Here is a 19,879-nt window from a genome sequence, read left to right as displayed (position 1 = left end):
GGCCGCTTGTCATTCAAACAGTATCTTCCCAGCAAGCGTGACAGATATGGGGTCAAGATGTATAAGCCCTGTGACAGGGCCACAGGCTATACATATAGTTTTGTGGTTTACAAGGGAAGACATAGTTACATAGAGCCGGAGAACTGCCCAGACTACATAGGGAGCGCTGGTAAGATTGTGTGGGACTTGGTGTCACCTTTATTCGGAAAGGGGTACCACTTGTATGTGGACAATTATTAGACAAGCGTGGTGCAATGCTTTTGTGCTATACAAAGCTTCAGGATGAACTGGATCCTTCCTTAAATGCCAGAAGGAGATCATTATGGCCCTTCTGTTTCCAGACAGTGCTGTGGCCCAACTTCCCAATCCAAATGCAGCAAGCCGGTTGCATGAGAGGCATTTTCCGCATGTCCTCTCTGGTACCCCTACCCAAAGAAACCCCCAAAGAAGATGTTGTGTCTGTAGAATGCGCGGATATAGGCATTCTACAGCTTTTATTGTCCCTCCTGTCTTGACCAACCTGGTCTTTGCATTGGTGACTGTTTTGAACGCTACCACACACTAGTTGAGTATTAGAGTATTGAGTATAAAGCATTTGACACAGTTCCCCATAAACGTTTACTGTACAAAATAAGGTCCATTGGCATGCACCATAGGGTGAGTACATGGATTGAAAACTGGCTACAAGGGCAAGTTCAGAGGGTCGTGATAAATGGGGAGTACTCGGAATGGTCAGGGGTGGGTAGTGGGGTCCCCCAGGATTCTGTGCTGGGACCAATCCTATTTAATTTGTTCATAAACAACCTGGAGGATGGGGTAAACAGCTCAATCTCTGTATTTGTGGACGATACTAATCTAAGCAGGGCAATAACTTCTCCGCAGGATATGGAAACCTTGCAAAAAGCTCAGAACACATTAATGGGGTGGGCAACTACATGGCAAATGAGGTTCAATGTAGAAAAATGTAAAATAATGCATTTGGGTGGCAAAAATATGAATGCAATCTATACACTGGGGGGAGAACCTCTGGGGGAATCTAGGATGGAAAAAGACCAATGCCATGCAATGCCAAGCTGCTGCTAACAAAGCAAACAGAATATTGGCATGCATTAAAAAGGGGATTAATTCCAGAGATAAAACGATAATTCTCCCACTCTATAAGACTCTGGTCCGGCCGCACCTAGAGTATGCTGTCCAGTCCTCAGGAAGGATGTACTGGAAATGGAGCGAGTACAAAGAAAGGCAACAAAGCTAATAAAGGGTCTGGAGGATATTAGTTATGAGGAAAGGTTGCGAGCACTGAACCTAATCTCTCTGGAGAAGAGACGTTTGAGAGGGGATATGATTTCAATATACAAATACCATACTGGTGACCCCACAATAGGGATAAATCTTTTTTGGAGAAGGGAGTTTAACAAAACTCGTGGACACTCGTTAAAATTAGAAGAAAAGAGGTTTAACCTTAAACTACGTAGGAGGGTCTTTACTGTAAGAGCGGCAAGGATGTGGAATTCCCTTCCACAAGCGGTGGTCTCAGCGGGGGGTGCATCAATAGTTTCAAGAAACTATTAGATAAGCACCTGAACGACCGCAACATACAGGGATATACAATGTAATACTGACATATAATCACACACATAGGTTGGACCTGATGGACTTGTGTCTTTTTTCAACCTCACTTTTTTCTACCTCCCTTACTGTTCTGCTAATCGCTGGAGATATTTCCCCAAACCCTGGGCCTCCCTTATTTAACTGTACCCAACACACCCATCACCCTACACCCTCTGACAGTAGTCGCAATCTACACAATTTAGTCTCCATTCCTCTTCTTCCCAACGCCAGCCTCCCTCTCTCTTGCGCCCTCTGGAACGCCCGCTCTGTCTGCAACAAACTCACTGCTGTTCATGACCTCTTTGTCACTAATTCCTTCCTCTCTACTTGCTCTCACCGAAACCTGGCTCCACAAACATGACACCCCTTCTCTTGCTTCCCTCTCCTAGGGTGGCCTTCACTGAACTCACTCCCCTAGGCCTAATGGACACAAGGGAGGTGGAGTGGGATTCCTCCTATCCCCCCAGAGCACCTTCCAGGTTATTCACTCTCCTCCCTCTTTTTCCCTCTCATCATTCAAAGCCCACTGTATACGTCTATTCTCTCCTACTTCCCTAAGAATTGCTGTGATCTATTGGCCCCCTGGACCATTATCGACTTTCCTTGATGAGTTTTCTGCCTGGCTACCCTACTTTCTCTCTTCGGAAATTCCCACAATCCTTCTCGGTGATTTCAACATCCCTGCTAATACAAACACTCCTGCTACTTCTAAACTTCATAGTCTAACGTCTTCATTTGACCTGAAGCAATGGGTACAGGCTTCTACTCACTCTGATGGGAACACCCTTGACCTTGTATTCTCCTACCTATGCACTCCATGCAACTTCTCAAACAATCCTTTTCCTCTCTCCGACCATCACCCTATTAGTTTCTCTCTCCCTCTGTCTTCCACCACCTTTCCCTCCAATCGCCTAACCATCACCCATAGAAACTTTTGCAACTTCAACTCCTCTCTCCTCTATTCTGCTACTGACCACCTCTATGGACAAAATCTCTACCCTGTCCTGCCCCAACCAAGCCACGTCCATCTACAATAAACCCCTGTCCTACACCCTGGATAAGCTCGCTCCCCTCACTACACGCAGAATCAGGCCTCGACCCCTACAACCCTGGCAAACAGATGACACTAAAATTCTCAAAAAATGTAGTCGCGCTCTTGAGCGTCTGTGGCACAAGACTAAGTCTCTCAAAGACTTCAACCAATACAAATCTGCCCTCTAAAAATACTATTCTTTCCTCCACAGTGCTAAGCAAACCTATTTTACAACTCTTAACACCTTCTCATCCAGTCCCCGTAAACTCTTCTCTACCTTCAACTCTCTACTTTGTCCTCCACCCACTGACTTACTCACTGCCCAGGAGATCGCTAATCACTTCAAAAACAAGATTGATACAATCCGTGATGAAATCTCCACTCTACAGGTATCTCCCCTAGCTAAGACCCCATGTCAACAGGTACAACTGACACTCCCCCTATTCAAATCTGCTACTACAGACGAAGTTGTTAAACTCCTTTCTATCGCCCACCCAACCACCTGTCCCCTATTCCCTCAAATGCTACGGTCGCCCTCTGACCCCATCCTACACTCTCTAACCCACATCTTCAATCTCTCCCTCACCTCTGGCATCTTCCCCAATGCTCTAAAACATGCACTGGTCACTCCCATACTTAAAAAACTGTTCTTGGACCCTACCAATCTTAACAACCTACGCCCTATCTCCTTGCTCCCCTTTTCCTCTAAACTACTTGAGCACCTGGTTTACAACCAACTGAGTAACCACCAACTGAGTAACCCACCTTCTTGATCCCCTTCAATCTGGATTTCGCCCTCAACACTCCACAGAAACTGCTCTTTTAAAACTCACAAATGACCTACTAACTGCAAAAACCAACGGACACTATTCTGTACTCCTACTTCTGGATCTTTCAGCTGCCTTTGACACGGTTGACCACCCCCTCCTCCTCAAAAAACTTTACTCCCTCAGTCTCCGTGACTGTGCTCTTCAGTGACTCTCATCCTACCTATCCCAACACACCTTCAGTGTCACTTACAATTCTACTTCCTCCACTCCTCTTCCCTTCTCTGTCGGGGTCCCCCAAGGTTCTGTTCTTGGACCTCTTATTTTCAATCTACACCTCTTCCCTGGGTCAGCTGATAGCCTCTCACGGCTTTCAATATAATTTCTATGCTGACGACACACAAATCTATCTCTCCACCCCTCAACTCACACCTCACGCTCAGTCTCCTCACGCATCACTAACTGACATATCTGTATGGATGTCACACCACTTCATCAAACTCAACTTGTCCAAAACCGCGCTTATAATAATTCCTCCCCCACGTGCCTCTTCCCCTGACTTCTCTGTCAAGAGCAATGGCAAAACCATCCACCCGTCCCACCTATCAGGGTGCTAGGTGTTATCCTGGACTCTAAACTCTCCTTTCGGCCCCACATCCAATCACTTTCCAAAGCTTGCCGCCTCAACCTCCGTAACATTTCTAAACTACGTCCCTTTCTAACCAATGAAACCACAAAGCTACTGATTCACTCCCCTGGTTATCTCTCGCCTCGACTACTGCAACTCCCTCCTCATTGGCTTACCTTTAAATAGACTATCCCCCCTTCAGTCCATCATGAATGCTGCTGCCAGACTCATCCACCTTACAAACCGCTCAGTGTCTGCTACCCCTCTCTGCCAATCCCTCCATTGGCTACCACTCACCCAACAAATTAAATTCAAAATACTAACAATAAGTTACAAAGCCATCCACAACTCTGCCCCCAGCTACATCACTAACCTAGTCTCAAAATACCAACCTAATCGCCATCTCTGTTCCTCCCAAGACCTCCTGCTCTCTAGCGCCCTCATCACCTCCTCCCATATCCGCCTCCAGGTCTTCTCCCGAACCTCGCCCATCCTCTGGAATTCCCTACCCCAATCTGTCAGACTGTCTCCAAATTTATCCACTTTTAGGCGATCCCTGAAAACTTTCCTCTTCAGAGAAGCCTATCTTGCCTCCAACAACTGCACTATTTTCTCCATTAGCTCATCCCCCACAGCTATGACCCTTTTGTATAACTTGACCCTCCCTCCTAGATTGTAAGCTCTAACGAGCAGGGCCCTCTGATTCCTCCTGTATTGAATTGTATTGTACTGTCTGCCCTAATGTTGTAAAGCGCTGCGTAAACTGTCGGCGCTATATAAATCCTGTATAATAATAACCTCACCTACTATGTAACTATATTAGCTTAGTATAGAGCACCACACAGTCCTAGCCACACGTACACAGGGTCTTGAAAGGTGTGATGGCCATCACATTTTGAGAGACCCTAATCTGCAACGTTCAGTTTAGTTTTTTTTTTTTTTTTTACAGTTTTTATAAAAGTGAAAAAAAAAAACACAAAAACAAAAAATAAAAAAGCCAAAAATAGTTGTGGTTTTATTTTTCTTCTCTCTCTATTGTTCGCTCTCTTATGTGCGCTCACTATTGTTCTATATCTGTCTCTCTCGGTTTTATTTTTACTATGTTTTATTGTATTTGCTTTGCAGGTATGGTATGTTATACTGTAATGCTTGTTTTATGGTTAACCATCATTTGCTTAGCAGGTACGCCATTCAGCTGCAGCACGGGTTTATTCATTCTGACAGCAACAGCAGTTGCTCCCACGATACATAAAGCCGAGACTCCATCGCTGTAGGAGGTGATTTCACCACCACAGTTTAAAAAAAAAAAAGAGCATATATGCCGAAGCATGGGGGCAGGGGTGGAGGAGCGATTTGCTTCTAACATTAGGGGCTGATTGCCCCCATGCTTCGGCATATATTTTTAGGCTCAGATTGCGTTACAAAATGTTTTATTTTGACTATGTTTTATTGTATTTTCTTTGCAGGTATGGTAAGTCTTACTGTTATACTGTAATGTTATTTTGTTTTATTGTTAATCATCATTTGCTTAGCAGGTACGCCATTCAGCTGCAGCACTGATTTATCTTGACAGCAACAGCATTTGCTCCCACGATACGTAAATCAGCGACTCCAGCGCTGTAGGTAGTGATTTCACCACCACAATTAATGATGCATGTATGCCCATTATTAGATGTGGGTGGATGAAGGGCAATAATGTAATGGCGGGCATATCCACCAATTAATCTTTTTTTTTGTTCAGCCCACAGGCTGCATGAAAAAAAAAAAAAAAAAAGAACATTACAATATATGCCCAACAACGTACTGGTATGTTGCTGGACTTTGAGTGGTTATACCAGAATGATCATCTTGGAGTCATTCTTTTCAGCCAGCGGTCGGCTTTCATGTAAAAGCAATCCTTGCGGCTAATTAGCCTCTAGACTGCTTTTACAAGCAGTGGGAGGGAACATCCCCCCCAACTCCCACCATCTTCCATGGTTTTCTCTGGCTCTCCTGTCCCAACAGGGAACCTGAGAATGCAGCCAGTGGTTCCGCCAGCTGACCGTAGAGCTGATCGGAGACCAGAACAGCTCCAATCATCTCTATGGCCTAAGAAACTGAAAGCTACCAGCATTTCATGACTTAGGTTTCGCCGGATATAAACAGCGCCATTGGGAAAGCATTTAATCACACCGATCTTGGTGTGGTCAGATGCTTTGAGGGCAGATTAGAGATCTAGGGTCTAATAGACCTCAATTTTTTCAAAAAAAGATTACCTGTCACTACCTATTGCTATCATAGGGGATATTTACATTCCCTAAGACAACAATAAAAACGATAAAAATAAAAAATGAAAGGAAGAATTTAAAAATAAAACAAAAAAGCAAAATAAAAAGCACTCCTGTCCCCCCTTGCTCACGCGCAAAGGTAAACGCAATCGTCGCTCTGGTGTCATATGTAAACAGCAATTGCACCATGCATGTGAGGTATCACCGTGAAGGTCAGATTGAGGGAAGTAATTTTAGCAGTAGATCTCCTCTGTAAATCTAAAGTGGTAACCTGTAAAGGTTTTTAAAGGCTTCTTAAAATGTATGTAGTTTGTCGCCGCTGCACGTTTGTGCGCAATTTTAAAGCATGTCCTATTTGGTATCCATCTACTTCGGCATAAGAGCATATTTTTTTATTTCATCAAACATTTGGGCAATATAGTGTTATAGTGCATTAAAATTAAAAAGTGTTTTTTTTTTTTTCAAAAAAACTGCGTTTGAAAAATCGCTGCGCAAATACTGTGAGAAAAAAAAAAGTTGCAACACCTACCATTTTAATCTGTAGGGCCTTTGCTTAAAAAAAAAAAAAAAAAAAATTTATATACATTATATATATATATATATATATATATATAATGTTTGGGGGTTCAAAGTAATTTTCTAGCAAAAAAAAAATAATTCATGTAAACAAAGTGTCAGAAAGTGGTTAAAAGAGTGGGTGATATGTGACATAAGCTTCTAAATGATGTGCATAAAATGCCAGGACAGTTCAACCCCCACCCAAATGACCCCTTGTTGGAAAGTAGACACCCCAAGCTATTTGCTGATAGGCATGTTGAGTCCATGGAATATTTTATATTTTGCCACAAGTTTTGGGAAAATGACAACTTTTTTTTTCTTTTTGCACAAAGTTGTCACTAAATGGTACATTGTTCAAACATGCCATGGGCATATGTGGAATTACACCCCACAATACATTCTGCTGCTTCTCCTGAATATGGGAATACCACATGTGTGAGACTTTTTGGGAGCCTAGCCGTGTACAGGACTCTGAAATCCAATCACCGCCTTCAGGCTTTCTAAGGGCAAAAAATGGCGATTTCACTACCTATCACAGTTTCGGAAGCCGTGAAATGTCAAGATAGCGCACAACCCCCCCCCCCCCCCCCCCCCCAATGACCCAATTTTGGAAAGAAGACACTTCAAGTTTTTTGCTGAGAGGCATTTTGAGTCCATGGAATATTTTATATTTTGCCACAAGTTTCAGGAAAATTGCAATTTTTTTTTCCACAAAGTTGTTACTAAATGATATATTGTTCAACCATGGCAAGGTTATATGTGGAATAACACCCCAAAATACATTCTGCTGCTTCTCCTGAGTATGGGGATACCACATGTGTGAGATTATTTGGGAGCCTAGCCGCGTACAGGACCCCAAAACCAATCACTGCCTTCAGGCTTTCTAAAGGCGAAAAATTGTGGGTTTACTCCTCACTACCTATCACAGTTACGGAGGTCCTGAAATGTCCAGATAGCAGGGGTTTCTCCAGCAGTGGGAGCCAGGAAGCACATTTCAGGCCTTTCACCATATAACAAATGGAGCGTCAGTGCTCTTAGGTTATTCAACACTACGGCGGTCTCCTATGTTAAAGACAGCCTGTTCTCTATTACAGGAAGCGGAGCCAATTATGTCTTTGGCTCAGAAGAATCGAGCCTACAGCTCAGCGGCGTATGTTCACAGAGTCCAAAACTGATTTTCTTCGAGTTAACAACGGATGGTCTCTACATGTGGAGGTTTACAGGTGCAGATACCTGATGGATCATTGGAAATGCAGTAGGACCTATGCATTTCTTTCCAGTCCTCGTCAACCTCGGGTTTTCTATGAAGACTCCGAACAGAGGTTGTGGTGTTTGTTAGTGGCAGTGATGCCTTCAGCCAATTAGGTCATGGTTTCCCTTTCTAGCACAGTACAGCTTCTCCTCAAGCCAGGCCTTCTGTCACTGAGTACATTTCTACATCCATGTCTAGCACAGCTGTGTCTGGTTACGGTCTGGTTCTCGAGATTGGAGGTCCTCAGCTGCTCTTCCAGAGTCATCTCCGCTCTCTTGAATACTAGAAGAATGAATGCAGATAAAGTTGACGGGAGAATCTGGACAAAGTTGTTCAATACATGTCTGCTGCTGACAGATCATGTGGTGATCTAGATGTTTTTCAGATATTCTAGGCATCCTCCAGTCAGATTTAGTTCTGGCTCTATCGGTCAGCTACCTCGGAGTTCAAGTGTCAGCTTTATTGCCCTTCACAGGTGTTTTCCGGTCTAGGCATCTTCCCTGTCCAACAATTCTTCAAGGAAGCAGCTAGGCTCAGACGTCGGTGTAAGCGGAAGTTTTCCAATGGTGTCTCCCTCTTGTTCTCAACTCCCCCTTGGGAATTGGAGCCGAGTGTTTTAGGACTGTCTCCGTTAGAGGCCTCTCTGTCAAGTTCGCCTTTTCCCAGTTATCATGTTGGCATAAAAGGCCTTAGAGATTGGTTCACTGGTCATGGAGAACTTTCTTACGTTCTTGCCAGTCGAGCGGTGCTGTTACCTATGCTTGACTCAAGGGTGCATCAGTCTTCGTGGGAGCCAATAAATTGTTCCGCCAACCTTAGAGTTCTAACTTGTGTGGGAGAAAGCGTGCTGTGGCTTAGTTGGTTAAAGCTCATGTCTAGTGAAAAGGGAATCCTGATTTGACTTCCAGCTGTGCCTTCCTTCAATTTTAGGAATCCCTCAGATATTGTAAAGTCAGATCTACAAGCTACAGCTTCCTTCAGGCTTCAGAACGCCTGTTCATTCTTTTGTCAGAAAAGACAGAGAAACGTGCCTCATCTAGGGCTATTGTGGCATGGATTGTCATGGATTTTAGGTTTTTTTAAATGTAACTCTTTGGTGCATCTCTGTTGTACTTCCTGTGTGGCGTTTCCTGCTGGTTATTATTCAATGAACATGGCTTCTGTACAGCAATGGCTTGTGCCGTCTTTACTTCACATCAAACAGGGATTGCCTATGTCATCCAACAGGCTCACAGAGCCAAGGGCTTGGCTCCTTTGGAGATAGTGTCTGCTCACCCGTCCAGGAGTGGGTCTACATCTTGGGCAGCTTTGCGCTGTGTAGCTCCTGAAGTAATTTGCAGGGTGGCTCCCTTGTCTTCTATGAACACGTTTGTGTCCCATTACTGTGTTGAACCAGCTGGCCTATCTTAGTTAATTCTGGTTTACAAGTACTGTCGGTTGACTGTGTTAAAAACTTTCTTTGCTCAACATTTTGCCCACGCGGGTGTGTACGGCGAGTTATTTCCCACATTTATGCTGCCATGGAGTCTGTCAGGAAAACAGAAAATTTCCTATCAAATACTTACCGTAATTTTCCTTTCCTGATGGACTCCATGGCAGCAGGAGTTCCCTCCCAAATGTCTGCAGTAGGCTAGTTACGGAACATGGAGCAAAGATTTATGGGAGAGGGGTCCTATAGGGGAAGAGTGGAGGCGGGGTTAACCCACACATATGCTGCCATGGAGTCTATCAGGAAAGGAAAATTACGGTATGTACTTAATAGTAGAGGCCGGCCGATATATCGGCCGATATTTGACGTTTTTTTCTTAATCGGCATCAGCCGATTGTGCTGATAAAAAAGGCCGATATAACTCAGCGACTGTATTCTTCTGTGAAGCACTTCTCTCCCCTCTCTGGGCAGCCTGCCAAATCTGATAAAAAGAACCTGAATTGATACAATGTTTACACTTATGAATGAACTGAGCTCTGTGTGTAGAAGCTCTCAGTTTAACCATTTAAAGACTAAATCTTTTCTGACACTTGGACACTTGTTGCTTACAAGTAAAAATCCTGTATTTTCTGCTAGAAAATCACGTAGAACCCCCAAACATTATATATTTTTTTTTAGCAGAGACCATAGGGAATAAAATAGCGGTTGTTGCAATATTTTATGTCACACGGTATTTGCGCAGCAGTCTTTCAAACGCAATTAAAACAAAAAAAATACACTAATAAATTAAAAAAAAAAACTAAGCAGTAAAGTTAGCCCATTTTTTTTCGTCCAAAAGTTTTGATTACCTATTTTTGTGTATTTTTAAGATATAGTTTTTTTTTTATATTCTTTTTTTATCTAAATTCTACATACAAGTAAACTGATTGGAGGTTTGTTTTGTTTAATAAATGTTTAAATGTAAAAAATTTTCTGTATCACTTTAGCTTGCTTTCACACTGCAGCGGGCATGCGTTGACGGTAAAACGCTGCTAGTTTTAGTGGCGCTTTACCGTCACTTTAGCGGCGCTATTCGGCTGCTAGCGGGGAGCTTATAACCCAGCTAGCAGCCGAGGAAGGGGTTAAATGCGCCCCTGAAGCGCTGCTGCCGAAACGCTTTGCAGGCGCTTTGGCAGCGGTGCGCATTCATTTCAATGGGCAGGAGTGGTGGTATACACCGCTCCAAAGATGCTGCTTGCAGGACTTTTTTTTAACATCCTGCCAGCACATCGCCTCAGTGTGAAAGCACTCGGGCTTTCACACTGAGACTGCAGGGGAGCCGTTTTACAGGCGCTATTTTTAGCCCAAAAGCGCCTGAAAAACGCCCCAGTGTGAAAGGGGTCTAACTGTTAAATTTTATGAGATGAAGAAAAAAAAAAAAAAAAAACGGCCTAATATATCGGCATCACATATCGGCCATCGGCCACCGAGATTTCTAAATATCGGCATCGGCCAGAGAAAAACCCATATCGGTCGACCTCTACTTAATAGAAAATTTTCATTTTTTTTCTGGAACTGCAAGCACTGGTGTGAACTATGCCATGAAAAACATAACTTACTTTCCATGCATTTTTGATGCAGAAAAAAAATGCACTGGACTGCATGTGGCGTGAACTAACCCCCTAAAGATTTTGACGTGTCACCAAGAAACAGTGTCTACTATGTCTTTGATTTCTACGTATGGATCCTTTTCAGGATTCATGATAAATTGTGACAAATCAGTCCTTTTACCGTTGGATCCTATAACAGACTTTCCCCTGCTGCTAACCCGTTTGCTTTGGTCTCATCTCTTAAATATCTGGGGATTCATGCTTATCCTAGATTATCGGATTATATTACTTTGAACCTAGATCCATTTATAAAATGGAAGAGGAACTGTGCCGTATCGTGTAAATGACCTAACTCTGTTGTGGGCAGGATCTTCCTAGGACACCTGCAAAAAAAAATTGAGGAATGCTGTGTAGAGGAGGCGGTATCATTGACAGGCTTGTAGATTTTTTTTGTTTGCCAAAACCTCCTGTAGGGGGCAATAAAATATTAGGATTTTTGGTTTACCTGTAAAATACTTTTCTTGGAGTACATCACAGAACACAAAAGTTTCTTCACATCTATGACCATTGGGTTATGCTGCCACACTCAGCAGAATTGTTTCTCTACCCATGAATAACCACTCCCTGCACAGCAGTGTCTCAAATTTGGAGCAAGTAATGAGGAACAAACGCAAAGAGGGGAGTTATCCGTTAGGACACCACTTGCAGGTATACTGCAAAGACGGCTTCACCAAACATGCTAATATGCACAGAGAACGACTGACTCAAAACAAAGTGAAAACAATGCAATTTATTAATATGGACGGCACGAATGACATGCAACATAACCCGGTGATCAATACAAATACAATAAATCCAAAATCCATTGATCCTATAGAAAACCTAACGAGTGGAAGTGAACACAACTAAAACTAAACACAACCAAACCTACCTAAACTAAGAAATAACTAAATTTAAAAATAGCATGAACAGACTGAGAAAAAAAATAAAAATAAACAGCTGATCAGACGGGTTAAGAATGAGCCTGAATAGGGGAGCAGACACATGAGGAGCAGGTATAGGCAGGATCAGGGTTACAGGAACAAGCAGAGAACATGACATACAGGTAAAACCGCTAAGGCACAAAGATGATAAAGGAGACAAGTGCCTGGTAGATATCTGTTGGCAGACACCAGAATCGCACTGTGCTTCTGAAAACCAGCAGGTGATCCAGTTCCTAACAGGATCACCATGTCCTGTCATGTACTCCGAGAAAAGGATTTTATAGGTAAATAAAAAATTCCTAACAATTGCTTAACCACTTATGCTCTGGAAGGTTTTAACCCCTTCATGACTAGGCCATTTTTTGCTATTAAGCACTGCACTTTTTTTTTTAACTGTTTACCGACCAGCTGCAGTCGTTATACTGCGGCAGGTCGGCACGATCCCGCGAGGCATTGTAGCTATACGTCGCCCCGCCGGATCGGGATAGCAGGCGTGTGCACGTGCCAGCTGCACTGCGAGGGTGCCGATGCTCATGGCCGACGGTCGCGATGAACACTGGCCACGAGAGGCAGAACAGGGACTTCCCTGTTCTGTGAGGCGTGACAGATCGTGAGTTCCTAATAGCTAGGAACCACGATCTGTCATTTCCTCTAGGTCAGTCCCCTCCCCCTACAGTTAGAAACACACACAGGGAACAACGTTAACCCCCTGATCGCCCCCTAGTGTTAACACCTTCCCTGCCAGTGAAATTTTTACAGTAATCAGTGCATTTTTATAGCACTGATCGCTGTATAAATGCCAATGCTCCCAAAAATGTGTCAAGTGTCTGATGTGTCCGCCATAATGTCGCAGTCCTGATAAAAAAAATAACTAAAAAAAAATTAAAAAAATAAATCGCAGCCATTACTAGAACAAAAAATAATAATAAAAATGCTATAAATCCCGTATTTTGTAGACGCTATAGCTTTTATGCAAACCATTATAATAATAGAGATAGATATCTATCTATATCTAATATATATTTTTTTCATCAAAAATATGTAGAAGAATACATATCGGCCTAAACTGAGAAAAAAAATTAGCTTTTTTTTTTAAAAAAAAAAAAAAAAAATGGGTGATATTATAGCAAAAAGTACAAAATAGTGTTTTTTTCAAAATTGTCGCTCTTTTTTTGTTTATAGTGCAAATAATAAAAACCGCAGAGGCGATCAAATACCACCAAAGGAAAGCTCTATTTATGGGGAAAAAAAAGACGTCAATTTTGTTTGGGTGCAGCGTCCCACAAGAGCGCAATTGTCAGTTAAAGAGAACCAGTGCCGAATCGCAAAAAATGGCCCGGTCATTCAGCAGCCAAATTTTCTGGGGCTGAAGTGGTTAAATGGTAACTGCATGGTCATGCAACATTGTACCTGTACCCAAACAGAATTGATATCTTTTTTTCACACAAATAGATCATACATTTGGTGGTATTTGATCTCCACTGGGTTTTTTATTTTTCATTAGTTAAAATTAAAAAAAGACCACTTTTTGAAAAATATGTATTCTGCTACGTGTATTTGGTAAAAAATTCCCAATAAGTATATATTGATTTGTGTGAAACTTATAGCGTAACGAACTACATTACAGGTGCATCTCAAAAAATGTGAAAGTTATCAAAAAGTTAATTTCAGTAATTCAATTCAAAAAGTGAAACTCATATTATATAAATGCATTGCACACAGATTTATATATTTCAAGCATTTCTTTTAAAGCACCCCATCCCCCTGTGCAAAGGTGAATGCACTCGTCAATCCGGCACGCATATGTACACAGCAATTGCACCAGACGTGAGGCATCGAAGCGAATGTTCTAATGAAAGCAATAATTCTAGCACAAGACCTCCTGTGCAATTCTAAACTGGCAACCTATAAAGGCTTTTAAAGCATCACCTATGGAGCTTTTTTTAAAGCGGAGTTTCACTAAAAAAAAAAAAATTTAGATGTCAGCAGCTGCAAATACTGCAGCTGCTGACTTTTAAAATAAGGACACTTACCTGTCCCGGGGTCCAGCGATGTCGGCACCCGAGACCGAGCCGTCCCTCGATCCTCGGGTGCTGCCGCCGCCATTCACACTGAGGGAATCAGGAAGTGAAGCGTTGCCGCTTCACTGCCCGGTTCCCTACTACGCATGCGCGAGTCACGCTGCGCTTTCTCAATGGTCCCCGTTGTGTTGTGGGAACTGTGTATTTCCCACAACACAACGGGGGTGGGCGGGGAGTCTGCGGCTAGCTATACCCGGAAGTGGGTGCAGATACCTGTATTATACAGGTATCTGCACCCCCCTCCCCCCTGAAAGGTGCCAATTGTGACACCGGAGGGGGGGAGGAATCCGATTAGCGGAAGTTCCACTTTAGGGTGGAACTCCGCTTTAAGTATCGTAGTTTGTCCACATTGCCCAGGCATACGCAGTTTTAAAGCTTAACATGTTAGGTATCTATGTACTCGGCATAACATCATTGTTTATTTTGTACTAAACAATGGGGTATTATATTGTGTTTTTTGTGTGCGATAAAATTCCTTGGTGTATTTTTACAAAAAAATTGCATTTGAAAAACTGCTGTGCAAATACCGTGTGACATAGAAAATCGCAACACCCACCATTTTTTTTTACTTTAGGGCCTCTAAATGTATGTTTTGGGGTTCCAAGTTATTTTCTATCAAAAAAAGTTAATTTTTACATGTAGGAGAGGAATGTATAAGTACCTGAAATAAATAAATGTCAGAATTGGCCTGGTAGGTAAGTGCTTAACCTGGATACCAGAGGATACACATTCGATTGCCCCACACCTCTGACAAACCTTTGAACACCTCTGGCTGAAGGAACCATTGCCCAAATCCAGCTGTTGACAGAGGAAATCAGCCTGTCAATATTCCACACCTTCAGTCACCTCCTCTTGAGCGTTGAAGTTTCCTGTCCCTCCCTGGTGATATACGCCACCACCTGCCCAAAGTTCCAGGATGTTGATAAGAAAATTTTCTCCTTTAACAATCACATTCCCTGAACCGACAGGTTATTCAGAACACCTCCCCAGCTGGACAGGCTGGCATCTATTGTTAGAACCTTCCAAGATACTAATCCAAGAACTAATTTCCTGCATCCAGGACGGGATCCACCAATTCAGAGCCGACTTGGTTTTGAGATTCAGATGCATGGCCAGGTCCAGGGACTACTGGCTTTTGCCCCCAGCAGACAGCATGTTGAGCTGCACCTTCCTAGAGTGGAACTGGGCATAGGGGACCGTATTGAAGGTGGTAAACCCCTTAAACGGTGTCTAGGACTAGGTTCAAGTATGCAAGACGTGCAGACCAAGGCTGATTTCTTAAGGTTTATTATTCAAGCAAACAGCTCCAGGATCTGCACCGCATGGTGGATACTGGACGTCAAGGTCTGAAATGAGGTCTCAAAGAAGCAGGTTGTCCTGATACCTCAACTCTATGGGTACACCCCTAGACCATAAACAACCCCAGAATTGGAGCCAACATCTATGTAAATACTATGTGAATAGCAATGGCACAAACTGGAAAAAACCGTTGGTGAAGCAAACATTTTTATATATATATATATATATATATATATATATATATATATATATATATATATATATATAAAAAATGTGAATGTACAGTATGCAATCTTAATATCCACCGACACCAGCAAGTCCCTCTGTTAAACTGAAGCAATCACTGACCGGGTGGACTCTATTCCGAATTACACTGCTGGAATTTGCTGCAATTCTTGAGGTCCAGAGTAGACTGGACATCTACTTGGCTTGGGAACTGTAAAATGTTCCAAAAGAAGCCATGAATCCTCACCTCTTCCAGCACAAGCATAATGACAGTGAGTGGAAAAAACTTGCGCCAATGCCTAATGATAGTGATAATTTAAGCTGCTCCCCAAATTGCTTGTAGGAAACCTACTGTGCAGTAAATGTGAAGTGATGATAGGGGGCACTGGGACTACTAATTAGATATATTCCTACATATATTCATTTGTGAACAGATGCCAAAATACATATAAAACTAAATATACAGAAACTTAAATATGCATAACACTATTATAAATGAAAAAAGTCCATATTCATCCGATTGCTCAAAAAATGAAAACGTGGTCACGTAATTTCCAGGTCCCAGCTTCTATCTCCAGCGGCGGCGGTACGCACGCCGATCCCAGCGTAAGCAGGGCTCAGCGTGGCTCCGTCTGACCACATACATGATACCATCTAGTGCCGGGACACAAGCACTTGGTAATATAAGCAGGCATTTTGTTTTTACCATTTGTTGTTTTAATAAACCAAGCAATATTACGCTATTTGGGTCCACTTTGTCTTTTTCTCAACTCATGTCACCCGCTGTGGGGGAGAGGAGAACATAGTGTTGGACAGTCTGAAATACCACACCAAGCTGCAAGGTAGCAGCACAAGCGAATTCTGATCACCTTTTTGGGTAAAGAGGTCATGGCTGTTTGGTGATGTTGTGAATTCATGAAGAAATATATTTTATATTTACTGGCAGAAACATGAGAGATGCTTAGGCCTCAAAAAGTAGTCGAACTGTGATGTTGCAATAATTGAACTGTTGCCCTTTTGGAGACCTTTAGGACAAAATAGACGTTCTCATGTTTTTCCAAGTTTTTCTACTACTTCAAATATTGAAGACTTTTACAAGCATGTATTGTGAGGAAAACTCGGTAGAACAATGGCTGTTCTCGTCACAAAACAAGGAGACATTTACATGGTATTAGTGAAGAAACGAAAACTACCCTTACAGCCATAGGAAAACAAGGTTATACAGACGATTATCACATAGAAATAACCTCAACTGGCCTAAACCTATTGTGTTCAAGTGAGGGACTGTTTAAATAGCTAACACCTTGGCTAACAAAACCCGTTGTGTGAATTTTAGGAACTGTTTATTAGACAAACAAGTCATCTCTAAACATCTAGTGGGAAAGATTTGAAGTTGGTGCAAGTCAAAAATATTTTAAAAGTATCTATAAGGTTATTAGAAGTCAATTCAAACTATCTATGACATTGTAGGTCACAGAGACATAATAATTTTAATAATTTTGAGACATTATAATTTTGGCATCTGCGGACCCAATAACTTTGGTATGAAGAAAATATATATGAAAGTGTGATTTTATAAGTAGAAGTGTTTTAAGAAACTAATTAGTATTAGGAAAAACATAGAATTATGATTATAATTATGTAAGACTGTAGCCTATGTTTAGATAAACAAATATTTATTGGATATGCCAGAATTATATATGTATCCAGATGGATAATCATTTTTATGTAGTATTGATTAATATATATATATATATATATATATATATATATATATATATATATATATATATATATCTCAACATGGGTCTTCATAGATAGACCATTTTTTATAGAGATACATTTATAGGGATACATATATCTAACCAAGTTATGTAATAGTGATTAATCAAGATTATACTGAGTGTGTTTTATATTAGACCGATTACCAGAATATTTAAAAGGTATATACTCTTATCACCATTATACACATTATGAAAATAGAACGTATTAACTTAAAAGGATAGACTCAAAACACACGTGAGACACCTGGTGGTTGAAGGTGGTATTATTTGAACTCACTAAATTTACGAGAAAGGTAAATGATTAAGTTTATAACCAATAGAAAGAAGCCACGTCCTTTTGGGCAGAGCCATTAAAATTTTTATGGTCTTATTATCTGAAATGGTATTTAGAGGCAAGTGACATGCCAGAGAGAGGAGAAAAAGGGAGAGAAAAAAGATGGAGAGGAAGTGAGCTCAGGGGGAGAGCTCAGAAGAAAGCTCAGGGATCCATCCTGAGGGGGGACATTGGGAGATACACACACTCCCAGACTGACACTCATGCACCATGCATGAATACATATCTTTACATTCATGAAGATTCCTCAACACCTAATATTTAGAACTCGGAGGTCACAAGAAGTAAATCCTCTTTAAGAGTATCCATTTTGAAACTACGGCAGCCATCTTATGTTCTCTCAAAAATTGATGTATTGAATATTATACAATTGATAATCATCCTCCCGAATCAATAACCACCTTGTAGATTTTTCTCTAAAGATTCAAATTTTTCATTATATTTTTCTTTTTGCATAGTTGCCACATTTATTGACAAAACAAACGTCTAATTTATTTCACATTTTAACCACTTACTTACCTGCAGTATAGTAACGGTTGTACGTGTGAAATACAGACGTTCTGTATAATTGTCAAGTTCACAAGGTTATTGATTCTACCAAGAAGTTATCATGGTGGTATTATGTCAAAGGGACAGTACGCCCATTTTTGCAAGTGTTTTTATTGATTTTCAGGATGTTCATGTAACGCAATCGGTATCTTAATTTCATGTGATTACTTGTGTTTGTTAACCAAGAAATGACTATTTCGTTTGATCACATGTCTCCGTGAATAAGTTTCACATGCATAGACTGTGTCATATAGATTGATTTTGTATCTTAAAAATATCCTCGTTAAAAATTACTCAATAATAATTATTGTGCTGGAAACCTGTCCTTAAAAAGGCACAACTTATTACTACTTATTATTCACGACAGTGAGCAGATATTTTACAAGAGCATTTTGGATGTTGGCTGTTTGCAAGCGGTGGAGGATATCTACACATTGATTTACCAACCACGTTTTGATTTTTTGAACAATCACAGATGAATATGGATTTTTTTTCATTTATAATATTCACAGTGTTATGCATATTTAGGTTTCTGTATATTTAAGTTGATATGTATTTTAGCATCTGTTCACAAATTAATATATGTAGGATTATATCTAATTAGTAGTCACAGCGCCCCCCATCATCACTTCACAGGCATACCCTGAGACGGCAACCATTCCACCAAAGCATGCTTTTTTGAGGTGTGAGTGCATAAAAGCACAGAGAAGGAAAGCATCAGAAATACAGCTTGTAACAGCTGGACACCACACTGCAGACCCATTAGTCTGAGATTTTCTCAGAGTCCACGCATGAAAGTCTCCGCCCAACATTTGAGCCACTGGATCCTCTATATATGGACGAACAGAAACTCAAATCTTTCAGAAACTCCTTTAGGTACTGTCAAATGGCAGGATCCTCAAGACCAGATTACCTGGACCTGGCAATAGGTTTCACCCAAGCTTTGAGTGCTCAGAAGACATGTCCTTAAAGAACAGAACCATGAAGATCTTGTCCATTAGGAAATAGCTAGGTCCATGGCTGGCGAAATCCACTTTTTGGAGAACTCCTCCTCAATGGGGGTACTGCTGGACAAATCACTTAAGTTGGCGGAAAACACTTGGGATGCACGCAATTGGCATACATCTCTTTCTATAAACGAAAATGCACAGGAAAAAATTTGGGAGCTCTGACGGCCGCCAGGACCTAAACCCAGTGACCTAAGGATAAGTGTATTCCATAAGTGGCAGCTCTAAATTTGTTCCGATAGCATTGCCCAAAAAACCCCCCATGCGCTTCTCTGTGCCTGTGAGCCTCTTCCTGAAAGAACACTTCCAAAGAGGACTACTAATCCTCACTGGCCTCCTCATTCTCCACATCCTTGTCAAAAGGAATATCCTCTGACTACTCACACTCCTGGATGAGGGACTAAAAGGAGGAAGAGTGACCACATTTGCATCACATGCATTCCAAACTAGTGCGAACACCTGGGAGTTATTCATACAAACCCA

The 19,879-nt window shown here is 41.6% G+C and overlaps 1 protein-coding gene across 1 annotated transcript in view; it reads right to left on the bottom strand.

Annotated features, from left to right (window-relative positions):
* The window catches only part of DDX43 (DEAD-box helicase 43), a 232,407-nt gene that overhangs the window by 30,134 nt on the left and 182,394 nt on the right, over positions 1 to 19,879 (bottom strand). The gene's annotated exons all lie outside the window — the stretch shown is intronic.

Source organism: Aquarana catesbeiana, linkage group LG04 (genome assembly GCF_042186555.1).
Source record: "Aquarana catesbeiana isolate 2022-GZ linkage group LG04, ASM4218655v1, whole genome shotgun sequence".
Lineage (NCBI taxonomy): Eukaryota > Metazoa > Chordata > Amphibia > Anura > Ranidae > Aquarana > Aquarana catesbeiana.
This window is presented reverse-complemented; position numbering and strand designations above follow the sequence as displayed.